The sequence below is a fragment of the Diadema setosum genome, chromosome 9, assembly GCF_964275005.1.
Source record: "Diadema setosum chromosome 9, eeDiaSeto1, whole genome shotgun sequence".
NCBI classification, from domain to species: domain Eukaryota; kingdom Metazoa; phylum Echinodermata; class Echinoidea; order Diadematoida; family Diadematidae; genus Diadema; species Diadema setosum.
Window position 1 is genome coordinate 37,013,683 of NC_092693.1, and position 20,027 is coordinate 37,033,709.

A 20,027-nucleotide genomic window follows, 5' to 3' on the forward strand; every position below is an offset into this window, starting at 1 on the left:
ATATCCAAGGAAATGCAGTATTCATCAACTTATATCTCTGTTTGCTTCTTGATAATGTGTCTGAAATAGAATCATTATCCCTCAAAGAAAGTGCATTTTACAGTGCTATGATACTGCCTCTACAGCGGTATAATCACTAGCCATAACCATTCCTTATTTATGGAATGCAAGTTTTGTGATATCCAGCATATTTTTAATTAAAACAAAGCTCACTTTAATTCAGGAAAAAAAAAAATCTTTCTCCAATATAAACCTAGACAAAGGGAATTTCCCAAGGCATAATTTTGCACGCAATGAGTTAATTATTTTAATGAAATCTTGCCCTGTGGTACATTTGGAATGGACATGAAAAAATGAGCACGATTGTGGGGGGTGGGGTCCATTTGCTCGGCTTCTTCAGATTGGCCATATAATCTTGAGATTCTGCCCTTCTTTGCATATCCACCCCGTTATCCGAAGTGATCTCTGGCAGCAAGATTCTGCAAGCAGCTCGAGTATCAGTATTGATCGTTTGCCCGGAAGGTGAGAAACAGTCGGAATTTTGCATCTGCCAACGTGTTTGTGCTCGTGGGAGCATGTTATTGCTCAAAGTTGTTTGAATCCCCCCATGTGGGCACGCTTGAATGTGAAGTTGACAGCTACAAGCTAGTTTGCCGGGCTTTCAGACATGTAAGGAAATATTTAAGGTGGTTGGGGGAGGGGGTGTTAAATTCCACCTTCAGTGTATTTGATGATGCTGGATTGTTAAATGGCCAGCAAGAAGCATCTAAGGCGAATCGATGTAGACGGTCTGTATTTTTGAAGCTTGATTTCACTGCAGGAAAATATTTTGACCTTTTTAAGGTCTTAGAAGTAGCAGTGATTTGGGGATAAATGCATGAACAAGAACCCACTTGGAAAATATCAGAGAGTTTTTTTATTGTTTCATATTTATCATAAATTGCTTGTGTTTCAGTTATTCAGGAAAAGGAATTAGACAGCACCTAAAACTTTAAGAATGTGAGCAAGAAGAACAAATTTTAGAACAGATTATATAAAAATTTTTAGCCTTGTGGTTTATATAAATTTATCTGTTGAATATCCTGGTACCGTATATCACAAAAATTAGCTGGTGAGATACATTAATTTTTGTTGTGAAAGGAAGATTGAAGCAAATTCAAAGTAAGATGCAGTATTTACAATTTTTGATTGTTCATGTTTATGTAGTGTATAATAAACTATTAAAGTGGGAAATGACATCCTAGGACGGACTGTGCCTGTGTTTGCTACCACTCCGTATTCTTGACAGGTGCAATAAACTCAGAAGCTGGTCTTCCTAGTGATAATCTTTGTACTTGAAATTGATGGCCTGAAGGTACACAGAGATGCCGCCAAGATGGTTTAACAGTTGAGCGCAACCTTTTGAGATGCCAAGATGAAACAGTCGTCAAGCAAACAACAAAAGCCAAGATCTCAAGACTAGAGATGTGAATTTCCGCACCCATAAAAGTCACTTGTGTTTACCTCGGTACTTATTCCATCGAACATGAACTGTTTAGATAATGGCAGCTGACAATTCTTAAGCAACTGTGCTATTTACAATGCAGGGCCACAGACCAGTGTAAATGTTAATGTTTTATAAGTATCGAGTATTTGATTTTTCCATGGTTTGATGACATCACACAGAATGTCCCACGGTGAGACACATACCCCTTTCAGGTAATCGTGGATGCGGATAATAGGAGCACTAAGTCGTAAAATTTCGATTACATGAACGGGAGAGGAGTAGAAAAGTGCGCATTATTTTGATGCTGCTATTATGCGCATAATTGCAGCATGAGGAGTAGATCGAGAATACATGAACGCGTTTTACGACTTATCCGCACTAACATTCCACAGTTCGGTCAAAGGTCACTCGATTTCCCGCACAACCGCTGATTGTTGAGCTTGAGCGCGCGAGAGGTGTGCATACACGTGAGGATATTCACCGGAAACATTACGTCATTATAGAGGCGTGCGCCGTAACCATGACAAATAACTCCGTCCTTCGCACCATTATATGAACGGGTGCTCGTAAAAGTAGTGCGCACTTCATGGGATATATGAACGCGATTTTGACTACTTCATCCGCATTATTTGGATGCGGATAATTGAGCCGCGATTACCTGAAAGGGGTATAAATGAGGTTAATCTCTGGAACAGTCAAAGTGCAAATCTTTGCCTCATTTTAGGTACATGCTGTTATATCAAGAGGAGCTTAGGTATACGGTAATATTAGGGATGGCATCTTGTTCACTGTTTTTCATTGAGATTCAGGAGTGGGGAAAAGGGTGCTTTCTGGAACAGAGAGCAATACATTCCTTCAGGCACTGGCAAAGTGCCATTTTTAGTTAATTTACACATATGATAATACACCTGTCTAAATATATACCAACTTTGAGCATGACTGACTCTGTACACTGGTTCCGATTGGCTGCAAGTTTTGACTCTTTCACACCATGAGAGGAAGTGGGTGTATGCAAACAGTATTGGCTTACGTTTGCCTTTGCGCACTCATACAAGGCACTATGAGACAAGGCATTATGTCACTCTTTAATTCCCTAACAGGGATATGGTACAATCCTATTCCCACATGAGAGTTATCGGTCTTTACATTATGATGCAAAATTTCTTTCAGTTTCTTTGTCTGTTTTTTGGTTTGTTTTTTTGTTTTGTTTTGTGTTTTTTTTTTTTTTTTTTTTTTGGGGGGGGGGAACTGTTCACACATGGCATAACCAAAACAAAAAAATTACATTGCTGCAAATAAAACATTTTAAATCTCAGAACTGCTCATACCACAACAATGACCCTCACCTCAGACCTACTAATCACTACATGACCTGTACTCAGACCTAGTGCCATTTGTTGCATCATGGGATTTAAAAACTCAAGGTTTTTTGTGCTTGTCACACACATTGCAAGGTTTTTCTTAAATCAACAAGAATGGAGTTAACTTGTTTTACAATTAAACTCTTCAACTGCATCCTGATGGGAAAGTCTCTTCCTAGTTTGAAAAGTATTGTTTGTATGAAACATGCAAACCCATCCTGTCCTATTGAGATGGTAAGAATGTGTGCTGCAATCCCTTGATAGCATACAACCTGTGCATTTAACTCATAGAAGACTAGTCGCGAGAATACTCGGGCCGGTGTCTATGGGAAGTGCATGTTGTAGCAAAATCAGCTCCTTCCAACAAACGGGTTAAAAGGACTTGTATGAGAAGACATTGTATAAATCCCATTTAGACCAGGCAAAATTCAACAGGTGGTCTGAATTGCCTCTGCAAATCTAATGTTGTTCAAGCGCTGAATAAATACTGGCAAAAAACTTGAACTAAACTTGACCTCCTCACCCCAAAGGCAACACAAGTTTTCAAATATTCAATAGTAGACTTTGGTAAGAAAGGGTCCTCCAAACCTGTGTTCCAGTAATATGGATGGTTCAGCAATAATAAATGGGTCTCCGATAAAAATGCTGTTCTTTTAGCACATCGAAGCCTTGGACTACAAAACCATATAGAATCATTGGAATATTTTTCATGTTTCTTGTATGACAACCTGAATACATATAACTATTAAGTATTCATGCTGTCTGAGTGCAATTTAGATCACACTTTAACAAAATATCACATTTGCCAATGCTACCTACATACATCTGTAGGCCACCTGGGTCACCATTTGGACTTTTGTGGAACTTGACTACAGAGGGTTGCACAATTTCTTAATCACACTGGATATGGGTTATCAGTGTAAATTGGATAATGGTTGCTTGACAGCAAGGAAGAAAAAAAGCCTTTGTGTTATGCCAATTCTCACCCCACTGCAAGAAATAACAAGTAAGATGCAAGACACACATCAATGGTGCAGAAACAAATTGAGGTAAAGCTTGATGCATCACCATCTTTGTTCCTAGGTTAATTGACTCTTTCAGTGTGTATAAGCTTTACTACACTATGTCTTGCCAGGTACCTAGCTGACAATTTGGTGATAGAAAGGTAAAGATGCAAAGGAAACAGAGGTTTGTAGGTCTTTGCAAACAATACCCCCTCCCCCCTCTTTAAGGTGCTCATTTTGAGTTCAGACCAGCAGCATGGTTGTGTAAAGAAAATGTAATCCTTAAACTAACATGTCCACACGATTAGTATGCTCCTATTGTTTTGCAGATTGTCCCTGTATCCTTGTGTGTGTGTTGAGTGAGTGTTGGTATGTGCTAATGACCATTATTTTAGGAAGACATAAATGCTGATACAGTGTAATCCAATATAACAAACAGAGTTATAATGAAATACTGGTTATAATGAAGTAAAAGTTCAGGCCGCAACATTAACTGCCCATGTTTTTTATTGTTTATCAATTAATTAATTTTTTTTTTTTTGAGGGGGGGGGGAGGGGTGGGGTTATTCCAAAATTCCAAAATTTCTATGTAACAAAGAAAACTGCCAGTCCCAAGGACTTGGATCATTATAATGGGAGTCCACTGTATTTGAAATTTTTGACTAGATATCCAGATAGATTTTGAAGGCAAAGATAGCTGTTAAAAGCATCATTAAAAAAGGCTTGTGAAGTTCGAAGGGAAGTACTCATGGAGAGTTTGAGTGTTACTCATTTGATTGCTCTCTGCGATGAAAGCCAATAGAGGTTATTGCAGTTTTCATTGCTCTGGATTTTTTTTTTTTTTTTTAAGCAATGTGAAACAAGGAATAGTTTTCTCGTTTACCCGTGCTCTCTTTGTGTGGTGACTGTCCACTTGAAATCTGATGATTGTACCTTGTCCACTGAATTTTTTTTCCCCTCAATGACAACTCCACAGGAATTAACACCCTCAGACAGGGCAGAACAATTCGGTAGCCCTGTTAGTGGGCATGCCTGAAAGAGGGAGAGTGGTGGCAAAATCTTTTTGGCAAATGTTTGAATTCTGGCTTAGGCAGGATGTGTTTTAGACTTCTCAAAGGTCTAGACACACTGCTGAGAATTGATGCTTGCTCTTTATTTCTCTTGGATGGGGACCAGGGCCCAAATCATTCTCTGGGTTTTAGAGAAGGCTCATTCTTTTTGCAGCCAGCCATTCAATATCTCTGTTCTCCAGCAGTATTACCGTAATCGGTCAGTCAAATGTTGACTTTTGCCACCTGCTCAATAGACTTATTTTCTGTTAATAGCGTGGTAGGTTAGATGCAGGTTTAGATCAAAATTTTTGCAGTAAGATGGTCTTCTTGAGTAATACATGATCGTCACACAAGTCGGAACAGATAACATCAGGAAAATGTCTCCATATCTTTATCATAGCTATATATCGTTGCTGGTGCGACAAGACCTCGTATCTCAAAAATGTCAAATGTTCAGGAGAGCCAAAAAACATGGCGGCCAAAGCACTATACTGAATGGGATAGCCGTTCCTTTGACATGCCGTGGTGGCTTCATTTTTGGGGTAAGACAGCTGGGATTTGGACAGGACATCACTTAACCGATTATTTGACCACTAATGCAAAAAAGTCATTTTCACCAAAATTTGAGATACCGGTACAAGGTCTTGTCACCCCAGCGACGATATGATTTATATACATTTGCATGTTTGATATTGTAATTATCTATAACAGTAAAAGGCGAAGTTGTTGTTGTTGTCGGGGCCTTATGTATTTCCTGTTTTATTCCGGCGTTGCTGGTTTGTCTATCTCCTCCCGAGCCGTCGGCTCCGGGCCCCCGAGACCGGCGGCGTCGGCAGCGGGAGGGTCTCCTACGTGCCTTGGACCGGGTTTCGTCCGCGCTCCGCCTCCGTGTCGACGTCGAGGACGAAAAAGAAAAATTAATTAGGCAGATGCATAATGCATTTTTGTGCGTGACGTCAGAGCCGAGCGTTTAAATATTCACCGATCCTGCGCTGGACTCCTGTTTTCTCGATCGTCCATCTTTTAGCTTACAGAGACAGTGGGGATACTAAAGTCAAAAAGATGATGGCGTGCAGCGAAATCTCTGTCATATTCCGGCGGACACACACGCACGCACACAATGTACTCTCGGGTACGGTATGCCAGTGTGTGGCCTGCGCCTGTGTATATATTGACAATGATTACATGAAACACTATCTGCGTGCGTGTGATATGGACACTCATCATGGTATAATACACGGCGCGGTCATTGTTAGTACAAGGGCATTTACGTACAGCGGCGTTCGCCATTGGCGTGCCCAAATGAAAACAACGAATGCTGTTATTTTATTGTATTTTGCACAACTGCAGGATACTATGCAGCTCAGGTACGTCATTTAGTTTACTCTCAAGTCGGGTATCATTGTACTCAGACTGTTCAGGACGGCTAAATATCCACTTAAATTTTGTCCTTGCCGATCGTACCCTTCCATATCAGAGTACACGCGCCGCTGTTCATTCGTTTACTGCATGGCTGCTGTAAACATGAATATTCATAAGACGTGCGGACGCGGGGGAAACCCTCGCTTTGCTGACCGCCAATTTTTGAAGTTACAAGTGGACATCAGGTTCTATGGTGCATCGAACCAAGTTTTGGTGATAAAAATAAAAAAGAGGGAGGAAATGACGACAAAAATATTCTTCTTTCTCCCATAACGTGGGAAAAGAAATATTAAAGAAAAAATACGAGGCCCTGAGACCCATGGATTCCCACAGGAGCCTCCTTATTAAACCTAATGACTATGGTCTCCCCCTCCCCAAATATAACAATGATGATTATAATGATGATATAATAATAATAAGAAGAAGAAGAAGAAGAAGAAGAAGAAGAATAGTTATAGATATAATACTAATAATAACAATAATGATGATAATAATGATGATAATGTACAGTCTGAAGCAGAAGAAGAAGGGCATTAATGATTATGATAATAATGATAATAAAATGTACAGTTTGAAGCAGATAAACGGGTGGTTCTATGATCCATCAAACCAAGGTTTGGTGATAAAAACAAAAAGAAGAGAGTAAACGAAGACGAAAATATTTTATTTCTCTCAGCACAATAGTAACAAAAACACTAGGGGTCTATATATGAAGTAGTCCTACTCAGCACAAGATTACGTATGTTAGTGCAGTGAAGCAGTTTTGGACAGTTTGCGCAGGACTGTCTTCAGAAATGCTTTTTATCAAGAGCAGAAAAATGGGGGAAACAGATTTTTACAATTCTTAACAAATTAACATTTCCGCCTCCCTTGGTTGATCATCCCTATATTATGACTCTACTCTCTCCTCTCCCCTAAATAATAATAACAATGTTAGTAATAATAATAATGATAATAACAATAACAATAATACACTGAAATAATGATAATAATACAATAGGCCAATGCAAATGAATGGGGAGGGGTGCTATGATCCATAACTTAAGAGTGGGCGGAAGAGACACAAACAGGTACTGGATTGTTTTGATGTTTAAAATGAAATAGCAATGCTAATGAAGCTATTTGAAACGTCTATCAGTCGTAGAGAAACCTTGACATGACGGGAAAAAAAAAAAGATATTCACTATCCTTTACCGATAAACATTTTTCCTTAATTCCCTTGATTCATCCCCATGTCAATGAATAATATAGAATAATAATAAGACCGAATGACTATGATCTCCCCTCCCACAAAATAACAATAACAATAACAATAATAATAATAATAATGATAGTGCTATTTATTATGATAATAAAAACAATGAACAGTATCAATGAGATACACGGGTGGTTCTAGATCCATCAAACCAAGTTTTGATTATGAAAACAGAAATGAGGGAGCAAATGAAGACGAAAATATTCTTTGCGTATTTCTTCTCTCATAACGTGGTTGAAGAAATATCAAAGGAAAAATACGAAGCCCTGAGACCTGTGGATTCCCACGGGTGCCTAATACTTATAAAACCTCATGGCTATGATCCCCCTCCCCAAATAACAATAATAATTATAATAGCAATATAACAATAGGGGCCTAATGAGAATAAAAACATGATAATAATAATGATGATGTATGGTCTGAAGCAGATAAACGGATGGTTCTTGGTGATTAAAAACAAAAAGGAGGGAGCAATTGAAGACGATGAAAAATATCATATTTTTCTCTCATAACGTGGGAAAAGAAATAGGAATGAAAAAAATATGCTCGGCCTTGAGACCAGCCGTGGATTCCCTCGGGTGCCTGCATGGATGCAAGAGCAGGGGGTATAATTAATATCAAAGTCACAGTGTCAATAGTATTTCCCTATTCCGACGGGAAGAATCTGTGGGCAGAACTTCCGGACAATCTCATAAGCGTTTTTGGTAATTTTTCCCTGAATGTTTGTTTTGGGGTTTTGTTTTGTGTTTTGTTTGTTTTGTTTTGTTTTGTTTTTTTGTTCTGCGGGGATGGAAATGTGTGTGTGTGTGTGTGTGTGTGTGTGTGTGGTGGGGGGTGGTGGTCATGGGTAGAAGAGATCGAGCACAAGTAACGAAAGAATGAGAAAAAAATCTTTTTATTTCATCAATAAAAATGTGCAAAATCGTATCTATGAGAAAAACAAATAAAACCTCTCAGACCCGTGGATTTCCACGGGTGCTGCTAGTTGTAAAATATATTCCATTGGTTCAGATATAGCAGTACTGGTGTGGGTAAGCCTGGATTTGAGTTCAGTGAATGAAGCATATCACAAATAAGAACATGTCTAGACCTTCAGTTACTGTTTCACATAAAACTCTTCATTTTGTTTTATCTGGGTGGCAGTACAGGCTTTGTGCCACTAAAATAGAATGGTCACTTCTTCAGGGCAGCAGTTGATAACTCGTATGACTTTATTTGTATGCATTGTCATGGAGTAAAGCTAGCTTGTGAAGATGAAGCTGTATGGAAGGACATTTTTGTTTGAGAGCTGTCCTCTTCTTCTTATACCATTCTTTTTTCTTTTCTTTTTTTTTTTGGGGGGGGGGGGGGGGCGAGCACTCGAAAGACTTGGTGCTCAAACAAACCTTGATGTGAGCTCACAAAAAGGGTTTGCTATTCTCCCACACAGGAGGGTATGAACTCATAAGAACTTTATGAAACAGGCAGCCAACAGTAAATGAGAGCAGTTGTAAAAATTTTGTTAGGATATGTGTTTGTTTGTTTTTTTTTATGTGGATAAGAAGCAATGGGATTACATTGTGGTGATTCTGCAAATAATACAAACAACACAAGTTATATTAATTGCACTGAATTAACTATAAACCCACTCAGGACCATGATCCTTAAATTCTAGAGACCTTGTATATAGACATGTTACCCATGGGACTTACAGGATTAAGCAGGACATCGTAAGGAAGGCTTTCAACACAGTGAAGTACTGTATAGTACAGGGGCATATGAACCAAATGGCAGTGCAGCAGCCAGACTCTGTATTCATGACTTCTGTGTTGTCAATGTAATACATGTGTGTGTGTGTGTGTGTGTGTGTGTGTGTGTGTATGTGTATGTGTTTGTATAGTTAAATGATACATACAGTGCACTCTCGTTATAACGAACAAGGTTATAACGAAATTTCGGTTACAATGAATTAAAAATCCAGGTCACAAAATCATCAGCTTTATGTTTTTTATTGCTTATTTGTTCAAGTTGTTCAAGTTTATCTATTTCATTTCCAACAAACAAATAATTAGGAATGCAATGAAATGTTGGCATAGATATTTGTTTGGCTATAACAAAATTTCGCTAAAAGTATAATGAAAGAAAACTGCTAGTCCCGAGGACTTCGTTATAACAGGAGTCCACTGTATATGATGAGATATACAAACGGTGTATATACACTATACCAACTAACCATCTGCATCTTCCTCGGTACATATTCATGATACCTTATATGAGCTACATTGTACGTTGTTAACTTGTAAGTATTTGCTTTGAAAATGTCAAGGAATGTGAGTATACTATGAAAGATGGTAATTACAACCAGAGAAGAGAGCATGTGTATGGGCAGTGAATGAAATATTCTTGTACCTAATATCCCTGTACTGGATTTTTTTCCATCTCATGCAAAATGCAAATGATTAGACATCTGCACCCCACCACCATCAACTGATGAACAATTCAATATTGATACCTCAGCCATACCGCTAACTCCTTAGTTTTGATGAAAAGGTAGTCCGACGCCAAAGGTGAAATCCATTTTCCAATATAGGGAGATTCCGAATGCTTGGCTTGCTTGCCTTCTAGTTGCTGTAAGTAGTCAGGAATTCTGTCTACTTAAAGCCAGAGAAATTTTCAGCTGATATCAAGAAGGATGACCTTTAAATACCACTCATGCTCATTTCATATTTTTCCTTGTCGTGAATATGTGCAGCTCAACCATTCTAGTGTGTCAACACCAACTGGGGTAGAATAATGAGACAAGAAATTTGACAGGCACGCTATGAAATGTGCTCTTAATTATCGGGAATATCATTAATCACGTTTAAGTAACAAGGGGGAAAAATGCTGTGGTATTGGTAACATTTTGGCTGAGTCAGACCCCAGCGTCTGTGGTGGTCACATTGTATGACAAGGCATATGTTACACATGTGCAACATCTGTATCTCTTCTTTTGCTGTGTAATGCTACATTTTTTTTCACTCTTTCATCACTCATCAAAGCCAATTATCAAAATGAATCTTGACAGTGACATTTTTAAAGCGCAAAATGATTTTGGGGGTTTAGCAGCTGTTTTTATCTGAATGCATTTTTTTCTTGATTAGACCAGAATGAGAATATAATTGTCGTGTTAAGGTCAGCTTGTTATAACAAAAGTTTGGGAACTAAACTTCAAAGGCTTGTTGCAACCCACTATGCACATTCTGGAATGTACTCTGCTTGAAAGTTATATATTTATGTCTTAAAGTTAGTAAAAACAGAAGGTTTCTGGCTAATCTTTTGGGGGTTTTTTTAAAGAAAGAGAAGATAGATTTCAGTGATCAGGGATGATATTAAGATTTTATGAAAAAATCGGAAATCCAAATTTTCAGGTGATTTTGAAACATGGAAAAAGCAAAATGTGTATAGACTTCAGAAAAAAAAAAAATCTGAAATCAGATTTAAATCTACAGAATATCATGCTTGATGATGCAGACTACACAGTGTTCCCTTACGTGAATTCAGCACTTAATCACAGTCATTACAATGTGATAGTCATTGTTCTCTTGGGACCATTTTAAAATGCCATATTGACAATATACATAGATGTGTTGCTGATGGAACTGAAAGAGACTACGATTACAACTGGCATTCTTGCTGCAAATAATTGTATTTTATATTTCTTCAAATACAGTTCAAAGTAACTTTGAATTATATCAAAAGATCATTATATCTTTTTAAATTCCATGATTTTGGCTTTCTTGTTTTCTGTCAGTATCCAACAGGAATTCTCGTCAGTCATCACTGTTTTTTAAGTCAACCCTGGATGAACTCTAAGGAGCATAAACATCAAAATACTGTGCTTCCAATTGTGGTGCAATTGACCCTCATATCTCTACTCAAGGTATGTTTGCTAGGTAAACATGAACGGGTTCATAAAACTTCAAGTTGCTGGCAAAGGATTGTGTCCTGGCAACTACATTTACCAGAGCAATATCATCCAAGTACACCACCAAAAAAATATGGTAGATAAAGTCAAGTCTCTTGACATGTGTAATTTTACATATGTTGCTTTCTTCATGCATGTCTTCTTTGAAACTTCATTACTGTTTTGGGAGAAGAAACCAATTCTTTAGGGAAAAAAAATGATTTCATTGTAGTTGAAGAAATATCTAAATGAATATTGAACAGCAGATTGGTGTCAAAACAGTTATTCATTTGACTGTGGATTGAGATGGCCTCTAAGCACTACCATGTAGTTCAGAGATTTTGATAATGTATAATCACAGTTTACCTAGTGAATGTCAGATAAAGTGTACATAAAATATGCAGGACTCAATGAGGCTATTATGTCCCAGAAAACAACAACAACAACAACAACAAAAATCCCAACAACCCACTCTGGATATCCTTCATGTATGTTTATTAACTTTTGACAGATCTATCCTGGTGTTGGGCAGTATACTGTTTATATCATTTACTCTTACTATCAACATTTAAAGGGACTGTACAGTACTGCTTGAGGTGGGTATTCATGTTTTGAACATTCCTAAGTGAGATAGTGAAAAGCCTCTAATGAAATATGAAAGAGCATGTAATTTTAAGAAGGATTCAACGTTTATTTGATGAAAATTGGTTTTCAAATGGCTGAGATATCCCAAAAAGTGATAATAATAAAAGGCGACATGCCACAACTTTATTAAGATCTCTTTGTTTCACCTTGTTTTTGGATATCTCAGCCATTTCAAAACCGATTTTCATCGAATAAACTTTTGATACCCATTAAAGCTGCATGCTCTTTGACATCTCATAGAGTGGCTTCTGAATATCTCACAAAACGTTAAAAGCGAAATCCTCACCTCGACCAGAACTGTACACACCCTTTAAGCCATCTCTCAAACTGGAAGTCACTTCCTTTATCAAATTCTTCATCAGAAATTTGAACTCCCTGAATAATAACAAATAAAATTTGAACTCCATGCACTTTGGAATACAAGTTACAGGGTACAAAAAAAAATGCTGCTCTTCAATCTATTAAAATTGCCTGCCAGTTTGTTGCAAGTCCATCCCATTATTTGTATCCGTGGGATGTTTCGATGACCTTTGCAGGGATCAATGTGCATGGACCACAAATCATCATTTATCTCCTCTTGGCAGCATTTACTCCATCCTGCTGTTTCATTTGATAGTATTCATGCAGTAAAGAGCAAATTAGGAATCCTCAAGTAGGGAGGTGTGTGCTATGAAAGTGTTCAACCATAATGAATGTATGTTTATTGAAGTACCCTCAAGTTCTGTGAGAGTATATTTTGTTCACATGAAAATAGCAAAATTATCAAATCTGCACCTGGTACTAAACCTATTGAGGATGGGCTGATTTTGCTACAACATGCTATACCCATAGACGCTTGCCCAATTATACTCCAGACTTGTCCTCAACAGGTTTAAATTAGATGGGGTCGCTCACTGCAAGCCAGGCATTTGCTTCAAGTAATTTTGCATATATTGTAAGTTGAATATTAAGTTTCAAGTAAGGATGTAATATTTATTTACTCATGCATGGTAATGTTGCCGCAAATCAAAGTCATCATGGAAGACACTCGTGTATGAACCTTGCCCTATTTCAGTTTTTCTGTATCATAATCATATATTTTTTGTTTTGTTTTTTTAGAGGCAAGACTTGTACACTGATATTTATCCCTCCTGCAATGCATATAAAAAACAAGAATCTGTTTTACAACCCTCTTACAGGTAATATATCTTGTTCATATTGATAGATCACTGGAGGACAGTGATACAAAAGAGAACCTATTCATGTCAAATGTTTACCTTTTGTTGATCATATGCCCCCAATTGTTTGACTCTGGTTACCTCTTCTTCTTTGAGTTATTCTTGCCCTCATATTTGGAGTAGGTCAGGATAAAATTGTTAGCATTTGTGACCTTGTTAACTCTTTGTCAGTTAGGAAATGATCAACAATATAATCTTGTTAGAGGACTGTGTCTGTAATTATGAAGATGTAGCCGAAAGGAGAAACACAACATGCCAAAAAGGAATATAGGACAGGGCACAAGAAGTAAAATTTTGTTTGCACACACTTGCTGCAATTTTTACATTAAAGCAGGTGTATTTATGTAAGCGGTTGAGTTGTGGATTATTCAGAGTCAGATTCCTTGATTGTCTATGATAAAACATGGATACTTAGTTCTATATGCATTGCAATACAACTGTATTATGCATTGGTTTATTCCAGACCCCCCCCCCCCCCTTACTCGTTTTTGTAATTCATTCTTGACAGATGTGCAGATATGATATCATAACTGACATTATCATTTGAGGTAGTCTGTGATCTGATACACCCATACTTGCGAAGCGCTATGTCACATACAATTTAATGAAATTCCCTTCAGTACTGATGCAAGAGATCAATTTGATTTGCCATGGTCTCATAGGTAAATCAGGTTTTTATCATAATCATATCTGCATGCACTGTATGAGTAAGTAGAAAGATGTATGATGAAACTCAGTGGCAGAGCATTAAAGAGACAAAGATATTACAATGCCAAACCTTTGATCATGAAATTTGAGAAAGAGGAGAGCATTATGTGGACAACACATCGACACAATGAACAGCAAGCTGAAGTATTGATGGAAAGACCTAACTCCTTTTCAAGAAATGGAAAGGGATTAAGTTGTGAGACAACACAAACAAAAGGAAACATATGAAACAAAGAGTTTGAATGCAAAAACATAGAGAAATACCATCTTCATTTTATTTTTCAAAGCAACATTATCATCAAATAAAGAAAAATAAAATCTTTTTGAAGAAAATTATCACATTTTTAGTTTTTTTTTGCTTTTTATTTTCGGCAGATTTTATCTCAACTGTCTCAAATTGATGAAAATTATTGATATTTGCATGTAAACAATGGCTTTCAGCTGTGGATATGAAAGTTTGATTTGTGGAGGAAATGCCATTCTATGGTCACAAACAGAAAGTTGGATGTTGAAGTTCAAGTTTGTTGGGTGTGTTAAACGTAACAATGATGTGAATCTTTCATATCTACCTCTGATGAATTTCAGCATTCTGCATAGTCAAAGTTGGAAATTGAGCAATATCTAATCTGTGCATTTCCTGTAAGATGAGACCATCAGCAGGAACTACCTTGGTAAATCTGGATTAATGAAGCAGATGTGGCTCCACTGAACTGTAGTGTGTTGACCATGCCTGAAATAAGTAAATACTGGTATTTTTTTTTTCTGAATGTACTGCTAAAAGGCATCAGAGATTGGATAATGACCCTGCTAGCATAAAGCTGCTTCTGGATCCTCAACTCATGACCAAACCAAGTGGCAACAACGCAGGATCATAAATGCCAATGGTATATAGTTGAACAATGTTAAATAATGAAGCACTCATGACCTCCAGTTTTCTTTTGTTTTATTGAAATGTCATTTTAACCAATTAAATTTTGCACCAAATATCCTGGGAATATTAATTTTGGAACCTGAATTTTTACTCTGTTGTTACAATATTTGGTTATAAAAGTGTTTGTTGTGCCCTGCATTAGAGTCCATATCTTGAGGGGGTTGATAGCCTACTTGCATCTCGTTAAAAGTTATGCACATGCATGACAGGGAGCACATTCTGTAGTGTGAAAGCAGGGATGTCTCTTCCCTCCCTGGTGTAAGTGTAATGATGATGCCCCTAGGATGTCTTTGTATTACATGTCATACCTAAGACTGGATTCAGGTACATCTACATCGCATAATCTGGGCGAGAGTTGCTTCCCTCCCCTCCCTCATCTGCCCCTCCTCCGCAATCAGATCTCTCTGGCAAAGACTCAGACCTCAAACCAGAGATGAAACGTCACTCTGAGAAAACCGCAGCTTCTTCCTGTGACAGGCAAGTTTGCCATGGCAACCGGGACACCACGTACGTGCGAGGAGAGAGTTATGCAACATTAAAGACAGAAAGTTAGAAGGAGAATGAAGGATCCACAGCCATGAAATTGACATGGATGATATTCCTTTTTTTTTCTACATCTAATATTGTTATTGAAACATTGATGGAAAAGAGGAAATATATAGCACATTGAATTTTCTTTTCAATAATCATAATCTCTAAGTAGGCCAAACTATCACCTTCAAACAAAAAACAGGCATTGCATGTGACTTCCAGTTTATTTCCCATTTTGATTAGCAAGTAATAAAGAAAGATGATTCAACCAACACAGACCTACCAAGACTCATGCCTACCGCACGAATCTCATGCACCAGTGACCTATCTCATGCTCACCAATCTAATAATCATTTCTCATGCCTCCTTGGAGGTTAATTAAAGGATACCTACATAGCTGTTTCTTACTAATTACAACTATTTACCACTCTAAATAAATAATATGGAGAACTCTGTAAAAACTGTATCATTTACTATAATTGACAGAAAGTTGTTAGTTATACATTCTACAAAGCAAGACTCATTCACCCTTCAAGAAAATTTTGGAAAAAATGCTCAAAATGATGTCTTTCATATGAACCATTGTTCATGTCACAAATAGATGGGAATTGTCCAAGTAAAATTACATCATGGGTATTCAGCAAATTGCACAACTACTGATCCCAATATGGAAAAAAAAAAACACACTACCATCGGACGGATTCCCCCCCCCCCCCCCCACCAGTTGTGTGCTGTTTCGCAGTTATACTCACTCGCAGGTAGTTGAGAAACTTGGCATCTCTGCCAACATGATGTAGGTCAGTCCCTATCGGACCATATTCAAAGCTGGAGGTAGTGCAGAGAGATAGATCTCAGGCCTGTGACATTCAGAGTTCGTTATCAGTGGAAATCTTTTTTTAGGCAGGCAAGAGGAAAATCTGTTTATAGAAGAAGCCCCCTGTGTGCTTTTTTCGTGATTTTATGAATGACAAGTCTATTGTACCGATCACAGTGACCAAGAGCTAGAAATTTCACACTTGGTCTACCACTTTATGCCCAGGAGTGAGAAAAATTTGTCACCCACTCACAGCCAAAAATAAGTTGACTGAAAGAGTTTTAGCATGGCTTTCCTAGTTGGTTAAATGAAGAAAAGATTCTCCTATTAATCTTGATTGGATTGCTTAATTGTACCATATGTGGTCTGTTCCATACAGTGTATATCACAATCATGCCAAAACACTTCTATTAAGGTTTATCCATATTATTTTATTTTTTGACATGAAGTACGGTACATCGTATACATATGCTTCATTTCCACTGCAGAAAAAAAGAAAGAGAAATCTATATCAATAGTATGTCCAAATAAAGATGTAAAAATATCTCAGAAAATATTGTCTGTGTGTTATGTAATTTCATAGTGTTTCATTCATTGAGAATAAACCAGACAGTATCACAAGTATCAGATTTATATACCTCCTGTCTGGACCCTGCAAATGTTCTTCACGTTATTCGTTAAGCATGTAGAATTCACTGAAAATAAAATATCTTTATCCAAACATACATTGCCCTTCATATGCTGATGGTTTCTTTTAATATTCTTTATTGAATAAGTGACCTTCAAAATTTAATGTCATGTTCAAATGGTATTAAGAGTCAAAGCATATATGTTTTACCATGTGTCCATGATTTTACACAGTTTAATTTGTCATGCCAAATTGTAAATGCAAGTTATAATCATTAATTTTGTGCAGCAAGACATGCAAGTTATAATCATTAATTTTGTGCAGCAAGACATGCAAGTTATAATCATTAATTTTGTGCAGTAAGACATGCAGTAGTTAGGGGCACTTGTCAGATTTGTGATTATTTTTCTGAAGGCTTGATTTATTGAACCATAATTATCTTTAATTCCAGTGAACATAATTTCATTACACACATGGGTATTTCTGTCTTCATATAGAAGTTGTATAGGCTCATACTAGCACATTTTTTTTTTTTTTTATGACATGCTTTATTCACTACAGATTTCATGATGATAAACAGGATATCAATACTCTGGAATTTAGATTGACATATTCACTGTGTAAGAAATAAAACTCATTCAGGGGCCATCTGTATTGTGTAAACATGTCACACTGTAAAGCTTTTGTTGAATTTCCTGCTGTGAGGAACAAATTGGTTGGATTGTTACCTGACAGGAAGAGATCTTTCTAAATATATGCTGAGTGATATGCACAAATAGTTTTTGTGGGAAAATACACCAATCCTTACAAGTGGGGCTGTAGGTGGGAGAAAAAAGGCAATCATCCAGAAAATTGAGCCATGAAAGATAAACTCATTACAGAGAGGCGAACAAAGACAGGAGAAACCTGTGCATGGACTATCATTCATACCATCTCGCATACAAGACTGCTGCAATATTTATTATACCCATTTACCTCTTGTTAAGAAAAATACCACTCTGTTGATAAACAGTAAGCAATGCAGTATGGCTGTATGGTTAGACAAGATTTATTCACTAAAAATGCTGACATGCTGCACTTTGGTGTTGAATGATTGTATGCAGCTTAAAAATGCAGCGAAAATGAACTGCAACAAAGAATAGGCAGATAACCCCACCTACATCAAAGTTAAAGGAGTAAAATTACACACACACACACACACACACACACACACACAAGTATCCACAAATATACTTTGAAATTTTGCCTAAATATTGATATTAACAGCATTATTGTCATTCACATTGGCTTTGGACACCTGTGCAAAGGTCATATCTTAGACTTCATTTGTTAAAGAAATAATATGATTTATGGATTTGGATCCATCCAAATCTTGCAGATTGACATATACAGCCATCATATTTATACTGTTTTGAGTACATATCCCCTATTCATATTTTATGGAGTAGTTTGCAAGGTTCAACAATTCATTATCCCCCTTTGCAAAGATGCATCCTCAATTCTTAGCAAGAGTGTTTGTTTTCATAGGAATCCCCTTTTTTACTGCAGTGTTTCAAAAGAATGATGTTAGTCTTGCTACAATGAGTTGGATAACAGCAAAGTGAACACACTGTACAGTGTATGAAGTGAAACAAGGAATCGTAAAATAAGAACTACTCAAAGTAATGTCACAATTCATATTCCACATGTAACTTTTGCAGGTAAAAATGTTATTTAAAGTAATAATACTCACTGTGTACAGATATAATAAATGTGGACAAAGAGATAGGGGCCACCCCCTCCCCCCCCCCCAAAAAAAAAAATAAAAATGTCTTGAAACTTTACAGCATTAAATACTAAAATGTGACTGATTATGTTTGTTGTGTCATTGAGTGCAATCGTTTTGCAGCTTTTTAATCGTACCCTACAAACAAGTCGTGTTGTCCTCCTGTTTATAGCAAACAGAAGAATTGTTCAAAATAGCCACAAGGCTGTGGAAGAACAGCTTTTTGGCGGGCCTCGATCAAAGAGTGTTTGCAGACACTTGGGAGTGGAGGAGGACTACACCCAGGACAAAGGGAGCCCAGATCTTGACGGCGAGGCAACCCCCTTCGAGAGGTCTCGAGGACCTCCTTCACATTTTTCGTCGTTTTCATTTTAGCTCTAAAGTCTTCCGACGGGGGAAAAGATTATACAAAAGAAATCAATACCGCCGCCTTGTTATTTGAGACGGAATGCTGATATTATGCTACCAATTGCCACAAGACTATTGCAACTGTTATTGATGAAGTGTTTTTTAGGAAAAGGTATCTATAAATGGAACTTCGGGAAAAGACCCCTTTTTTCTGACGATCCATGGATTATTGTGCTTAATGCGTCCATTTTCGTCCTCAACGTCCTTACGCCTCAAAATGTCAACATAATTGAGTGTCTATATATATTTCAGACAGGACACATTTACTTGTTTCTAATAAAGAAGTAAATTTCACATTTGGTATTGAGTTCTGAGTTTGCTGGTTTACATCGAGGTGTTGGGGAATAAAATGCAGCGTACGGTTCGCACGACACCCAGCTGTATAGAGAACGACACAGCGCGGACACAGTGGCGGGTGAAAGGCAAGCTCCGGGTGGTTTTATCAAGACGGTGTGTTTTGTGACACCTCATTGGCGCCTCTTTTAGTACCCGTCAAGCACCTCTGACATTCCGATCTCAAAGCCATACCAAAGCAAATTTGGGATAAATTGTGATTGGGGTGGGCTTTTATCGTACCCGATTTAATAATGTCCTCTCTTCTTTTGAAAATAAATATCCGGCATATACAATAAAAAGAAAATGATGATGTGCCTTGTATAGAATCTTTTTTCGTGCGGCAGGAAGACCCTTGTCACCGCGTTAGCTATACAAAGAAAGCATCTAGCCGAAGTATAAGCAGGTCGTCGCTTATCTCTATCTAAATAGCATCTCGCCGGTATTGTTGAAATGCAAACGCAGTCACAATAACTATACAGGCTTCATCGGAGATTAAGTCAAGATATCATACAGGGGAAGCGGTTGTCGATTCCCATGAT

At 37.5% G+C, this 20,027-nt stretch overlaps 1 protein-coding gene across 1 annotated transcript in view; it reads right to left on the reverse strand.

Annotated features, from left to right (window-relative positions):
- LOC140232684 (uncharacterized) overlaps positions 1-20,027 on the reverse strand; it is a 43,630-nt gene that overhangs the window by 14,784 nt on the left and 8,819 nt on the right. The window lies entirely within an intron of this gene.